This window comes from Macrobrachium nipponense, chromosome 18, assembly GCF_015104395.2.
Source record: "Macrobrachium nipponense isolate FS-2020 chromosome 18, ASM1510439v2, whole genome shotgun sequence".
Lineage (NCBI taxonomy): Eukaryota > Metazoa > Arthropoda > Malacostraca > Decapoda > Palaemonidae > Macrobrachium > Macrobrachium nipponense.
This window is the reverse complement of record NC_087211.1, coordinates 88,973,723-88,982,880: the sequence shown is the minus strand read 5'-3', so window position 1 is coordinate 88,982,880 and position 9,158 is coordinate 88,973,723.

Genomic DNA, 9,158 nt, shown 5'->3' with positions numbered 1-9,158 from the left:
AAGGAGGGGAGGAAATACAAAATGGATGGAGGAGAGGAGGTAGGAGGAGGAGGAGGAGGAAACTCAAAATGGAGGAGGAGGAGGAAATACAAAATGAAGGAGAGGGAGGAAATACAAAATGGAGGAGGAGGAGGAAATACAAAACGGAGGAGGAGGAAATACAAAATGGAGGAGGAGGAGGAAATACAAAATGAAAGAGAAGGAAGAAATACAAAATGGAGGAGGAGGAGGAGGAGGAGGAAATACAAAATAATGGAGAAGGAGGAAATACAAAATGGAAGGAGGAGGAGGAGGAGGAGGGAAATACAAAATAATGGAGAAGGAGGAAATACATAAGGGAGGAGGAGGAGGAGGAAATACAAAATGGAGGAGGAGGAGGAAGAAATACAAAATGGAGGAGGAGGAGGAATTACAAAATGGAGGAGGAGGAGGAAATACAAAATGGAGGAGGAGGAAGGAGGAAATAACAAAATGGAGGAGGAGGAGGAATTACAAAATGGAGGAGGAGGAGGAAATACAAAATGGAGGAGGAGGAGGAAATACAAAATGGAGGAGGAGGAGGAATTACAAAATGGAGGAGGAGGAGGAAATACAAAATGGAGGAGAAGGAGGAAATACAAAATGGAGGAGAAGGAGGAAATACAAAATAATGGAGAAGGAGGAAATACAAAACGGAGGAGGAAGAGGATGAAATACAAAGTGAAGGAGAGGGAGGAAATACAAAATAGAGAAGGAGGAGGAGGAGGAAATACAAAATGTAGAAGGAGGGAATACAAAATGGAGGAGGAGGAAATACAAAATGAAGAAGAGGGAGGAAATACAAAATGAAGAAGAAGAGGAATTATAAATGGAGGAGGAGGAGGAAATGCAAAGTGGAGAAAGACGAGGAAATGCAAAATGGAAGAGAAGGCAAAGTGGATGCAGGAGAAGGAGGAAATACGAAATGGAGGAGAATGAGGAAATACAAAATGGAGGAGGAGGAGGAGGAGGAGAAGGAAATAGTAAATGGAGGAGAGGGAGAAAATACAAAATGGAGGCAGAGGAAATACAAAATGAAGGAGAGGGAAGAAATACAAAATGGAGCCGGAGGAAATACAAAATGGAGGAGGAGGAGGATGAGGAGGAAATACAAAAGGAATACAAAATAGGGGTCATAGTTCCTTTGTTCACAGGATGAAAAGGAACAAAGAAACATAAAAAAGCTTATTCTTTTAATGAGCGCGGCAGCTATGAACTAATGAAAAAAATGTGTGAATTTCACACGAATATTACAAATACATCCCATTACCAGAATAAAAATAATATAGTATAAAAAAAGAAAAATATTAAATAACGATGAAGAGAAGATATAAGATAAAAACAATTAAATGTAAGCAAGTTAAAAAAAATATATAGAAAAACGAGAATGATCAAGAGAAGATATGATAAAAAAAAACTGGATAAAACCAAGATAATAATGAAACCAGCAACACAAATGCATCTCCAACCAACGGGAAAAAGTGGGATAAAGCTTATTTTTAATTAAAACGCATCATTATGGAGACAAAAAGGCAAAAGAATAATTATTAAAACAGAGGGTCAGTCTAGTCTGGAAACAAGTGGACTTTGTGCGCCTGTCCGATGACCGATTAATGAGAATTTCAGTCACACGTTATTTTATTTTCCGTTTTGCTATTTCTCCCCCCCCCCCTTCCCCCGTCTCTCTCTCTCTCTCTCTCTCTCTCTCTCTCTCTTCTCTCGCTGTTCCTTCTTTCGTGATTGAGTCCACGAATAACTCCATGCATAATGATAACTGCTGACCCTCCTCCTTGGTGCTATTACCAACGTATATATATTATTATTGCATAATAATATGTATACGTATATATATCATATATATATACGCACACACATATATACTATATATATACAACATATATTAATCAATATATGTATATATTATATGTATACATACGTGCACACATACACACACATATATATATAATCACAAAAACTAAAGCTACATATTTTTTTACAAAGAAAGTGAGGGAAGACTCATCATCGCAATTCCGGATGCAAAGTAGAAAGAGAGAGAGAGAGAGAGAGAGAGAGAGAGAGAGAGAGAAACCCGATTAAATATTGAAAATCGAATTAGCTGAAGAATTGTAAACATTCTTGGAAAACGAGAGAGAGAGAGAGAGAGAGAGAGAAGAATGACGTGCAATAAAAGATAAAAAAAATAATGGACGCCATTAAGAGAAGACGCGACGTATTTCAGAATCTGTTTGTCACCTGTCACTTCTAAACAGATGCAAATTTGTCGAAATGGAGTTTTGGGGGTGGGAGTGGGTGGGGATGGTATACGGGGGGGTGGGGGGGGGGGGGGGTCATTGAAGAAGACGTGACAGAGAGATGATGGAGATATGGTCTTTTTTTTTATAATTTAATGACAGGGGAGATGTAATACGGAGTGAGAGGATATATATAATATATATATATATATATAATATATATATATATATATATATATATATATATATATATATATATATGTATGATATTATATATTATATATATATATCTCTAATAAAAGGAGCCCATAAAAAAACACCAAAATGTAGAGAGAAAAGTACTATATTTCAGAGACTGCTGTCTCTCTCTTCAGGTATATGAATGAGAAAAGTTTACAGAAAAGGTGGTATTTATACCAAGAGATTCGTCCACAAGTAAGCCAATTTAGGTCACCCCCGCTGATAATCTTCCTTTAATCTTCTTGAGCGTTGGTTGAATGAACACTGCGTCGACGATGTCTGATGTCCAATTCCCTTTTGAGATGTTCATTACCTGCTTCTCTTTTATTAAGGCCGATTCCATCATTTGACTCTTGTACCGGCAGTTGCTGCTATAAATTACACGTGACATATTCCAGTTTATCTATGGTTATGTTCATTTATATGATTGAAAATAAGCCGAGTTCTGTTGTCCATACCTAACTGACCGTTTGTGTTGTATTAATCTCTGGGGAAGTGATTTACCTGTAAATCCGATGTAAGATTGGTCACAGTCCTGGCATGGGATCTCATATACCCCCGAGTCTTTGGGCGATGTCTTTTGTTGGACGTTAATCAGGGATTTGGCTAAGGTATTTGGGTAGGTAAATGCAAAAGGTAAATGGTCTTCCCAAAACTCACAAAGACAATCTTCCATTCAGACCCATCGTTTCATGCGCCGGAGCTTTCAATTACAAAATTTCTAAATGGTTAGCTGGCCTCCTTTCTCCTTTATAGGCACTTTTTCTCCCAGTCACATCAAACATTCGGAAGACTTTTGTCACAAATTCAGAGAAGCACATATACCACTTCACAACATAAAACTTTAATTTTAACCTTGACGTAGACTCCCTATTCACAAAAGTACCAGTACAGGACGTTCTTCAGTTTTAAGGGAAACAAAAATTATCCCCCTATTCAGATCATTTCCCTTTGGCACTTGACAAAATAATAAAGTTAGTTGAATTATGTGCATCTAATAACGTATTTTCATTCGGGGAATCATTCTACAAGCAAAAATTCGGGTGTAGTATGGGTAGTCCTTTAAGTCCTATTTTAGCCAATCTGTACATGGAATACTTTGAAACTACAGTAATAAATGCAATAAAACCCAAAAACATGCGGTGGATGAGATACGTGGATGACATACTAACATTTTGGGATAATAAGTGGGTAATTTTAATGAATTCCTCTCAAAATTAAACGCATTAGTGCCCAGCATCAAATTTAAAGTTGAATGGGAAACAGACAACAAAATTCCTCTTTTCTTGATGTTTTAATAATTAAGAAAATTAGAGACACGACAGAATACAAATTTACCATATACAGAAAACCAACGTTCTCACCATTCATATATTCACTACTTTAGCTATCATGACAATACTATCAAGATAAGTCTAGCTAGCAACCTATTCTTAAGAGCCTTACGAATTTGTTCCCAGATTTCCTGGAAAAAGAATTTGAACTAATTCGCAAGCAACTCTCATCTTTAAAGTATCCTGACCATATAATTGAGAAAGCAATTCAAAAAAGCAAACGTAATTTTCTACCGACCCCCTAAAGACAAGACCAGAGACACACCCAACAATAAATAAAAATTCCCCACCTGGAGACGATTAAGAGAGTAACTCACACCCTTGGGAAATCCAACCCTTTTGCATTTACCTACCCAAATACCTTAGCCAAATCCCTGATTAACGTCCAACAAAAGACATCGCCCAAAGACTCGGGGGTATATGAGATCCCATGCCAGGACTGTGACAATCTTACATCGGATTTACAGGTAAATCACTTCCCCAGAGATTAATACAACACAACGGTCAGTTAGGTATGGACAACAGAACTCGGCTATTGTCAATCATATAAATGATCATAACCATAGAATAAACTGGAATATGTCACGTGTAATTTATAGCAGCAACTGCCGGTACAAGAGTCAAATGATGGAATCGCCTTATAAAAGAGAAGCAGGTAATGAACATCTCAAAAGGGAATTGGACATCAGACATCGTCGACGCAGTGTTCATTCACACAACGCTAAGAAGATAAAGGAAGATTATCAGCGGGGCGGTGACCTAAATTGGCTTACTTGTGGACGAATCTCTTGGTATAAATACCACCTTTTCTGTAAAACTTTTCTCATTCTATACCTGAAGAGAGAGACAGCAGTCTCTGAAAATATAGTACTTGTTTCTCTCTACATTTGGTTTTGTGTTTTTATGGGCTCCTTTTATTAGATGGAATTCTGTTGTACAGAACACCTTTACCAGTCATATATATATATATATATAGATATATATGTAATAATATATATATATATATATATATATATATATATATATATATAGTATATATATATATATATATATATATTATATATATATATATATATATATATATATATATATATATATATATATATCTATCTATCTTTCTATCTATCTATATATATATATATATATATAATATATATATATATATATATATATATATCTATATATATATATACACACATATATATATATATATATATATATATATATATATATATATATATATATATATATATATATATATATATATATATATATATATATATATATATATATATATATATATATATATATATATATATAACTACAAATCGAGATAGAAAGAAAATATAAAACAAAAGAATATTGAAACAAATACAAGCAAAAAGAAATTCAAATTGAAACAAATAATGACATAAACATAAAACAACAAATAAAGAAAAATATAGACATGAGATCTCCTTCATTGCAAACATCCCATTTTTACAAAAGGCCGAATATGACCAGGCTAAACAACGGCCGAATATGACAGACAAAACAACAGCCGAATATAAAATGTTGCTGTACCATATTTTATCTATGAGCCCTAACGAAGCATTTGCTTCGAAAATTAAACCTTCCATTAGCGCCAGGTCTAAACCTGTGAAAAAATTCCGTTATAAAAACGTTTATTAAAAAACGGCGGAAACTGTGTGTATGTACAATTTGCATGGCTTTATATGTATACGCGATATATATATATATATATATATATATATATATATATAATATATATATATATATATATATGTATATAACTATATATATATATATATATATATATATATATATATCTATACATATATATATAATGTGTATTTATACATACGTATGAAGGAAATGAATAAACAGTGAGAGATTCATACGAAGCATGATCCCGGGTGTCCATTTATAATGATCCCCAAACTATAACTCCATGTAAATTGCTACACGTACAGTTTCTGCGTTTTTAATGAAGGGATATTTTCACAGGTTTAGACCTAGCGCTAATGGAAGGTTTAATTTTTCGAAGCAAATGCTTCGTTAGGGCTCATAGATAAAATATGGTAGAGCAACATTTTATATTCGGCTGTTGTTTTGTCTGTCATATTCGGCCTTTGTTTAGTCTGGCCATTTTCCCCTTTCCAATCACTGTAATTTCACCGTATGTTTCCAATCGTTCATTTTATTTACAGTTCATATAAATGGAAGCTTTGAAATAAAGATCTCATGTCTATATTTTTCTCTATTTCTGTTTATGTTGATGTCATTATTTGTTTTTAATTTAAATTTCTTTCTGTTTGTGTTTGTTTTAATATTCTTTAATTTTATATTTTTTCTATCTCTGTTTGCAGTTATATTTCCTTCTGTTTCTATCCATATTTATTTTTGATTTTATATTTTTTTCTATTTCCGTTTTCCTTTATTTCGATATTTAATTTTGCACTTCTCGGAATAACATCACGATACTAACATTCATTTACTACTGTATCGGTAATGCACAGAGCAATATTGCTCTATGATATAAGTATATATAGAGTATATATATATATATATATATATATATATATATATATATTATATATATATATATGTGTGTGTGTGTGTGTGTGTGTGTGTGTGTGTGTGTGTGTGTGTGTATGTAAATAACAATATATATATATATATATATATATATATATATATATATATATATATATATATATATTCATATATATATTATTATTATTGTTATTTCTTTACCGTATATCTCATAATTTCTAGAAAGTCACCAATTATCATAACAAGTTCAGTACCATAAACGCTTACGATGGTCTGTTCAAAGAACGAAGATAATAATTACAAACAATTTTCCAAAGTTTAATAAAGATTTTTCTTGTCACACGCAAAAATAAAACTGTAAGGTATATTTAATGACACTCCCAAAGAAAAGTTAACGATCCCAAACAAAGCCTTATACTGCTGACCTTTTGAGCGCAATTCCTCAGCTCCTGTGAGTCTTTTTTATATTTATTTATTTTTTTATTTATTTATTTATTTTTTTTTTAAGGGGTGAGCAGCCAAGCGCACGCAAATAAATGGAAAAGGGATAATGTGTGCTTGCTGAAGGAACACTAGATTTCTCTCCTAGCTTTAATGAGGACGAGACGTCGTTAACTGGTATTAAAGAAAAACAGTTTTATTCCTCTTTTTTTCTTTTTTTTTAGTTTGTTACTTATATGGGGAAGAATGTTTTTATTTTGGATAAAAGGAGGAAGTTCAGATGAGATACGCTTAACGATAAAATGATATACTATATGTTTATATATATATATATATATATATATATATATATATATATATATATATATATTATTTTACTTACACATATATGTATGTATATGTGTATATATTATATATATGTGTAAATATATATATATCTATATATATATATGTATATATATATATATATATATATATATATATAATATATATAAACACACACACACACCACACACACACACAAATATATATTATATATATATATATATATATATGTATATATATATATATAGATATATGTATATGCATGTATATATATGTATATATATATAATATATATACGTATATGCATGTATATATATATATATACTATATATATATATATATGTATGTATAAATATATGTATGTATATACATATATCACTGCATTGTTAACCATCTCTCCGTTGAACTACCTCCTTTTAGCCAAAATAACGATATTCTTTTGCATGTAACAGACTACCACCCAAAAAAAAAAAAGAAAAAGAAAAACTCCGGACTGTTTTTTATTTCAATTTCAGTTAACCACGTCTATTCCTCATTAAAAAGTAAGAGAGAAATCTCTAGTTCCTTCAGCAAGCACATATTATCCCTTTTACCATTTGCATGCGCTGGACTGCTCACCCCGTGCAAATGGCACTCTCCGAGGAGGAGCTGAAGAATTGTCTTCAAGGAATTTCTTAAGTCCTAAACGGTCAACATGAGGCTTGCTCGGGATCGTTAGCTTAACTTTGGGTGCGTCATAACGCATATCTTTTAGCTTTGGATTTATTGAATTGGACATAGAATTTAGGCCAAAGGCCAAGCATTGGGGACCTGTGAGGTCATCCAATTCTGAAAGGAACATTTGAAAGTAAGAGGTTACAAAGGTGTAACAGGAGGAACAATCCACAATCATATATATATATATATATATTATATATTATATATATATATATATATATATAATCAATAGAGAGAGCACAGAAATGTTCTTATTTAGCCAGACGAAATATATTATAATATATATTTATAAAAAATTTATTTACAAAGTTTAAAAGCTTTCTTCCCATCCTTAGTGAACCTTGATCTTTTGATCAAGTCCAAACAGAAGGATGGACGAAAGCTTTAAGCTTTCCAAAACATTTACACAAATATATTCACCTGCAAAACCACATATTAGTGTGGATTCCTTCTATTGAACTGACAGGCACGATAATTGTTTTCCCTACATTAAAATCAACACACACAAACACACACACACACCACACACACACATATATATAAGATATATATATATATATATATATATATATATATATATAATATAGATATAATCTCAATGACCTTTTGTTATTAGGTTTCTGTAGAGAGAGAGAGAGAGAGAGAGAGAGAGAGAGAGAGAGAGAGAGAGAGAGAGAGAGGAGAGAGAGAGAGAGAGAGAAAGCAAAATTGCGTTCTTTGTTTCCTATCTCTTTGATCGCTTCCATCAGCAATTTACTTCACAAGTAATTTTTTTACAATTACAAGTTCATTGGTTCTTTTCCCCAAGAATCATTATAAATGTTCTGCTCTAATCAAATACTCAACAAAATGGTTTCGAATCAAGCCATTAAGGAACTAAGGAAGAATTCCAAATGAACTGCCTTGGGGTAATCTTGGTGTAATTGCAATTGTACATCTATGTATGTATGTACTGCTGTCTATTTCTGGCTCTCCCAAATATATATTATATATGATATATATATTATATATATATATATATGTATGTATATATATATATATGAAACTAAACGTGATGCTATGTATAAATAAAGGTTTTTTTTGCCACGAAGGAAAAAATGAAAAAGCGAGATAGCCAAGTACTTTCGGTCCTGTTCGGACCCTTTACTGGACCGAAAGTACTTGGCTATCTCGCTTCTTCATTTTTTCCTTCGTGGCAAAAAACCTTTATATGAACATTATATTATAATATATTATATATAATATACTATATAATCGAGTTATTAATATATATATA